Source organism: Equus przewalskii, chromosome 14 (genome assembly GCF_037783145.1).
Source record: "Equus przewalskii isolate Varuska chromosome 14, EquPr2, whole genome shotgun sequence".
Classification (NCBI taxonomy): Eukaryota; Metazoa; Chordata; class Mammalia; order Perissodactyla; family Equidae; genus Equus; species Equus przewalskii.
In genome coordinates this window covers 86,707,657-86,715,081 of record NC_091844.1, presented here as the reverse complement: position 1 = coordinate 86,715,081, position 7,425 = coordinate 86,707,657, and positions in this window count along the sequence as shown.

The following is a 7,425-nucleotide window of genomic DNA, read 5'->3' as shown; positions in this document are numbered from 1 at the left end:
TCATGCGCTCCGCGTCAGCGGCCAGGGGTTTCACGGGTTTGGATCCTGAGCATGGACCTAGCATCACCCTTTGGGCCATGCTGAAGTGGTGTCCCGCATAGCACAACCAGAAGGACCTACAGCTAGAATATACAACTACGTACTGGGGGGCTTTGGGGAGAAGAAGAAGAGGAAAAAAAAACATTGGCAACAGATGTTAGCTCAGGTGCCAATCTTTAAAAAAAATGAAATAAAAAATAAACTGAAATTCAGATTCAAGGCTGTATGGAAAGCCAGAGCTTTTTCAAAAGGACGTCTTGGAGTTGGGAAGGGGAGACCAGGAGAGCAGAAAGAATACAGGCTGAATCAGCCAGGCTTAGGTGGAAACCCTGGCCGATGGAGCATGGTGAGCAGTGTATTTAGTCCCACTCACCTTGGGGGCAGATGACAGGGCAAGAAGGAATCAATGAGATGAGAGATGAGGAAAGAGTTTATACCTAGCCTAGGCCAGGGGCTCCATGTGTTAGCTCCCTCTTCCCTTTTACCTCTTCTGTTACACACATAGCCCCTGTAAATGTGTTAACAGAATTAAACCAGCTAACACAACTGTGGCAGAGAAAGAATTAGAATTCTAATGCTCTAGTAACACCACCATCATCCCTTACTTCTCTGCCATTTCAAGTCTTTCTTTTTTCCTCTCCACACCCACTGTCCCCCATGATTTTTACTCCTATACCTCTTTAGACACATTCATTATTTACTCAATGATAAGATAGGCCTGGACTGCCTTCTAGAAAAAATGCACAGATATTATTTGCAAAGGCTAAAAAAGCAGGTGTTCTCAAGCTTATCTGAATATTTTGAGTAAATCCCTGTTTTGAAATGTAAATGCTTCTGCAGTCTGTCTAGTTTGAGATAAAGCAGTGAACAATGAGTTAATCCTTGTTTTATGCAGTTCATTATCAGAAGCCTGTGACCGGGCCAGCCACCTTTTTACGCATAATGGGGGTCACACACAGGTAGATAACTCTCTGCCCCCCATAAATCACATTTATTAGATAGATTATGTTGGACATAAACGGACCAGGGTATAAATGTTTTATATGTGCTTACATATGCAATCCAGAAATATGATTGCTTTAAATATTTATTTAATATTAAACATCTCAGTACTTTATAAATTTGTTTTGTTATTCTTCATGCAAAAAGCAGATTTTTTTTTTCCCAGGGTGAAATTGAATGGATTCATCTCTGAGAAACATGATTTAATCTTTCAGAGTGGCAGTGGGAAGGAGTGTGGAATCTCTTTGATTTTTTTTTTAATACCTTTAAATAATTGCAGAGAAAAAACTTGAAATGCAATAATCTGCTGAGGTCCATTAAATTAAATCCTAGCCACATTCCCCTTTCTTCTCTCATGTCTTTCCAAAACAAACAAGCAAGCAAACGATTGTACCCCAACACCCACATTTCCTCAGAAAGAGAAGGTGCTTCAGGGCTCTGCTCTAACAGACTTTATTTTAGAGATCGTTCCTATTGCTGTTGCCATAGCACATAGCTCGTACCTGAAACAATTATTAAAAATCATCTAATTCTGAATTCTTTCATTTACCACCATTCCAGGATAAGACCTGTATAACGACTTTTTATAATTGATTTTTTTCTCCCTCATTTTGTCTTTTCGTGGCTTCAGAGCCTCCTTTCTCATCATTCTTTTCCTTGGTCTTCTTTCTCTCTCCCACCAGTTTCTCATTTCTGTCTTTCTTTTCCCCAGTTTTTGAACACTCAGCCCCTGTCTGCCATTCTCTGGCTTTCTGCATCAATGACACCCCTGGGCATTGAGCTTTTCCTTGCCTGATGCAGCACCGTCTGTCTCCCTGCTCTATTTATTATGCTTCTGGATTCCAGCGGCTCCTCTTGGCTCTGGCTGGACCTCCAGCATTCCATCCCTCTGTGTACTGAATCTTCCATGGGGGAACTCTCTTCTTTTACATAGTCTTGTACATGAATAGAATACTTACAAGGAGGAGAGAGCCTTGGAAAAAATGCAGCTTCTCTGTGAACTCGTAAGGTTGACATTGAGGGGCATTTCTTTGCATGGAATCCAGACAAAGAAAAACACCATTTTCTCCTCTCTCCCTAATGGCCCCTCTGCAGCATCTTACTGCCTTGTTTGTGGAAGCCCCGGGCTGAGCAGGAGGAGATAAGAGCTGATTTGTGTACCTAGAATATTGACTATGAAGTACATGTTTGTGGAGCTTATTACTGGGGAGTCACGTAGGTCTCTCAGACATGGCTTAGGAGGTATGTCAATTTGTTTTTTATTTAAATGTTTGATTCTATTTTTAATCAGGAATGATGCAATTGTGTCATTATGCTTCAGCTTCTATTGCCTGTTTACTGATGGCATTAAGTAATTTGAGAAAATGTGCAAATCCATATTTTATTTATAACCAAAGAAGTAACATTAAAATTAAAATAGGACCCCAGGGCTACATGTCTCAGACACATGCCCATCACAAGTGGATGTCAACACAAATACCAAGTCTTGACACCTTCTTGCTTACAGTTCTTAAAATAAATCCATCTGCAGATATATCATGGCAATCAAGTTTGCAGCAGCAGGAAAACACAAATGAAGACATCAAGGATGCATCTTCTGAGACGGACTGTTTCCACATGCAAAATCAGCTCAATCATTGTGATTGGGTAGACTTCTTATTTCTGGAGAACACTGACGAATTTTCAGGTTGTATCGACCACTTTGATTTATTAGGTCATTTCACCATAAATGATTAAAGTGTTTTGTTCATGAGACCTTAAGAACTCTGGCTGAATAACTAGCTATTCAGTGGGGGGTTCCTAGGAGGGGAGAGTACTGGACAAATTCTAGGCCCCCAGATGTCACTGTAGCAAAGAGTTTGCTTGGTTTCAAGGGCAAGTCAACAGAAACTAATCCTTACTGAGCACTTTCTATATGCTGGGCATGATGTTAGGTACTTTCTAAACAAAGACAGATTTATTATGAAGCTACAGGAGGCTGAGCCTTAAGGCCTTCCTGTGGCAATGGCTTTCTCCAAGACCCTGTCAATTTTGCATTCATAATGTTGTAAGCATTTCCTTAAATAAGGCCCCTCCACCTAAAATTGTATTAGCTTTCATCCTTATGAAAGCTGGATCCACCCCAGATTTATATATTTCACACAAACTTAGGGTTGTGTGAATTTAACAATGACTACAATAGACCCCATCACACCAAAAATCAAAAAAATAAGTTGAACAACAAATAAGCTATCAAAACATATTATTTCCCGTAAACCCCACTTTGGCACTTTTATTTCAGCAAAACATCACTTTCAACTAGGTTTGTTAATTTGAATTATATTGTTTATTGCTTTCTTGTATTTACTATGTAAATGTTCTACAGTTCGATAAGACTGTAACTATAGAGCTATATAGATGCTCTTAAATTTGTTGCTATATGAAGTACATTCTAAGAAAATTTATCTATGTTATCAGGGGAATCCATGAGAATTTCTCCTCCAAAGAGAAACTTAGACAATACTCAAGTTGTGAAATGTACCTTTGTAGCCTAAAACCTCAGGCAGTGCTCAAGGAGAGGAACTGGCCTAGGATGGATGTCATCAGCTTCATAAGGGAGCTAAGACGTGAATCCAAGGATGAAGAACTCCCCTGGTTCACCAGGCATCACAGACAATCATTCCCACTTTATCACCTCCCTACCTTTATCTGATTGATTGATTGATTGATTGATTGATTGGCTGGAGTGTGCGTGTGGCCTATGTTGCAACTGCGTAATGAATAGCAGCATGAAGCCTTGACAAAGGTAAGACTTGATCAAGACGTGTAGCTCTTTATACCTTCCATGGCTTCCCACTGCCTGCAGGTAAAAGACCAGATTCCTTGGCAGGGTACATGCAGCCCTCCAGAACTCCCTCTCTGCCTTCTCTTGCTTTCCCTCTGACTGACCCCTGTAATTCCATAGCAGGGCATAGCCTTCTCCACCCTCCCCTATGCGCTGGACAAACTAACCTCCTGGGCATTGTTTGATTGCATCACACTGCCACGTGCTCCACTCTGATCCCTTCACCCCAACAGCCAGCCATCCAGGGAGAGCCTGCTCTTCTTTCTGAGCATCATCATCTTTCTGAGGACATCTTTCCTGTGTACCCTGACACCCCCTTCATGACACAAATCTCCCTTCAGGCAGCATGGATGGCTCCCTCCCTAATGTCTCCAGTTTCTGGAATGTTTATTGCACTAACTTGAATCCAGGACCATCTCCCCCATTCGATTATCCAGTCCTGTGGTGAGCTCATCAGCACTCAAGTGTTTTGATTCCACATCGTTAGTTAAGAGTTCCCTGGTCTGACTATAAAAATAATGAAACCGGGCCAGCCCCAGTGGCCTAGTGGTTAAGTTTGGTGCGCTCCACTTTGGCAGCCCAGGTTTGGTTCCCTGGTGAGGAGCTATACCACTGGTCTACCAGCAGCCGTGCTGTGATGGCGCCTCACATACAAAATAGTGGAAGATTGGCAACAGATGTTAGCTTAGGGCAAATTGTCCTCAGGAAAAAAAAAAAATGGAACATGTGCTTACATCCTGCAGCTTTTGCTTGTGAAGATGATCATGTAAATTTCTTTAACTCCTGACTTGTTTTGAAACTCGGATTCATAGTGTTGAAACTCTTTAAAGAGAGGGATCCTCCTTGACCTAGGGCTTCAAAACGTACCCATTGAAAGAATGAGACCCTGAAGTCCCTGGCGTTTCTCTAGCATCACTTGCTATGGGCTCACAGGCCACAGCGCAACATTAAGAAAAGGTGAAGTGCTGCATTTCAAATCAATTTTATTTAACACAATTTTTTTTTCTATAAGCCAATGCAAATGCGAAAGTATATTTTTCTCTCCCCAGGGAGAAATAGACTTCTAGAGTCTGATTTTAGTGGGAGTTCATTTTCAGTTCAAACCAAATGTCTACAAAAGTCAAATTTTGCTTCTTTTTCTTCTTCTTCCTTTTCCTAAGTTAAATGGCTGAGCCCTGTCTACAGAGGTATGTGATTCAGACATTGCTACCGCTGGTGCCCCTGAGTTTCACAGATGTTTCCATGTGGCACTCCCTGATTATTCAGTGGCAAAAGCCGTAAGCCGGGACACAGAGTGTCTGCTCTCTGGGGCCCATGAGGAAAGAGGCTCCGTAGATCCACAACATAGCATGACAGAGAGACCCCGGGCTGGGAAGTCAGACGAACTTAGGCTTGTCTGCTTCTATCATTCATCCCCTCTGTGTGTAGGAAGGAAGGCACAAAGGAAAGGAGTGAGGAGAGAGAGGAGGAGGGTGGGGGAGGGAGAGAGAAAGGGAAGAGACCACTCTGGGCCTCCATCGTTCTTTAAAATAAGAGCATCGACTTGTGTCTCAAAGGCTTTGTCACGAGGTTTAAGTGAGATGTGTAAAGCATATAACCAACACTCTCCTCCCTGTGGCTTTTCTGAGCCCCTGACCCGCCCATCACAGTCAGCACAGTCAGTTCTTTACCACCCACTTACCGCTTGATGATATATGTGGATATTTATTGCTATTTAATTGTTGTACATGTCACTGCTTTGTCTTCTCACTAGATTATAAGCATGCTGAGATCAAGGACTGTGGGTCAGTCTTGTTCTGTCTCCCACTGCCCATTCTTACATTTGTCCACAGCCCCATAGCCTCAAGCTGCATTCTCTGTCCCTGCGAATTCTCAGCTGTCCGAAGTGATAAAAGAGGAAGCAATAAACAGACCACAGATTCAGTTCCTGACCTAAGAGGCAGGATTATTGGGCAAGCCAGAGCTGAGTAATTCAGGTTCACTGGGAAATATCATGCAGTGACCCACTGGTTGCCAGGAAAAGCAGACAAAGAATCTTCCGGAAATGGTGAGGGCTGCAGGCATGGCTCAGCACTTTCTGTGCTTGGTACCTGGACTTCATCTTACTTATGCAATGGGTTCGCCAAGACCCCACTTAACAGCACACCCTTCTGCTGCTAACTAGATCACATTACAGCTGGGAAGGCTGCCCCCAGCCCCTAATGAGACTCTCTATAGGCCTCCATGACCAGGAGAGTAAGGCTATAGTACACGGCATCATAGGCATCGAAGGCACTGAAATATTTATTGAGTGGAGAACACGCAGCCTAAAACTTCGTGTGTGTATCTTTCAAGGGTACACTCTAAAATGAGTAGATGACGTATGTTAAGAACCAGAGCATTTTCTTGTAAACAAATCATGCATAAGTTAGAGCAAGGCTTACAAAACATTCTTTGGTAATTTAAGAGCTGGGCTTCTAAGGGAGGAGTTGTGAGGCCGCACTTGTATGTTTTGCTTTGTTGGAACATTCTCGAGCTGTCTGGGGACACAGTTACGGTTGTGATCTGTCTGCTTCAGGCTCCTTCCTAGTCCGCATCTCCAGCAAGGAAGGTGTGCCTGGAACGGCCTTCCCGCCTTGTCACCGCACCTCTTCCTTCCTCCTCCTCTGCTCACAGGATGGTGGAAAGCTGGATTTCCTTCTTCTCTCCCAGAACTTCTAACTCTGCCTATAAGGAACATCTTAAAGAAACATTTGTTCATGGACTCAAGGAAGCTTCTCTCTGGGCAGGCAGGGAACGCACTCTCATCTGTGAACGCCAAGGGCCTCCTGCACCTCCGATCACTTGATTTATATTCACGAAAACAGACTATCTTTACAAAAACATATGAAAGGGTTTTTTCATAGTCAAAACTCTATGTGGCTGAAATTTAACTCATTTTTCCAGAGTTTCCCAAATAGATCACAATCGCATGCGTATATCCCTTTAGCTATGGGTCATTTTCCCTACAGGGCTGTTCCTGTATTTGGGACATGGAGACGCTAGCTGGTTTAGCTTATATTGGAAACTGAATCTCTACCAAAAGACAAAAAAAGCAACATTTTCACTGTCATTTTCCTACCTCCAGGCAATTTTCAGGATACACTGAAATAAGCTGTCTCCCAAGGCCCCTGGGAGAGGTGATTTCAGAGCTCTTGGAGCTGTATTCTGATTTATAATAATAAGCAGTATGACGATAAAAACAACTACAAGAATAATAATACCTATCACTTATGGAGCAGACCTATAGTGTTTTCATATACATAATCTCCATCGGCCCCATAAAGAAGGCACTAAAGTAGCCTTGACCAGTTAGATATGAGAACAATATAAATTTTTTTTAAGTTCCTTCTAAGTCAGAAATCTCTCTTTTTCTTCCTTGGTTCTAACCACCTTATTATGACCACTTAAGTTAGCTTATATCATTTATTCAGGTTTCCCTGGTCAGAAATCATTATTGTTTATTATTATTACTACGCTGCCTTACCCTGACTGACTGCCCAGACTGTGCATCGGTCCTTGGAGGTTGCAGATAATCTAGT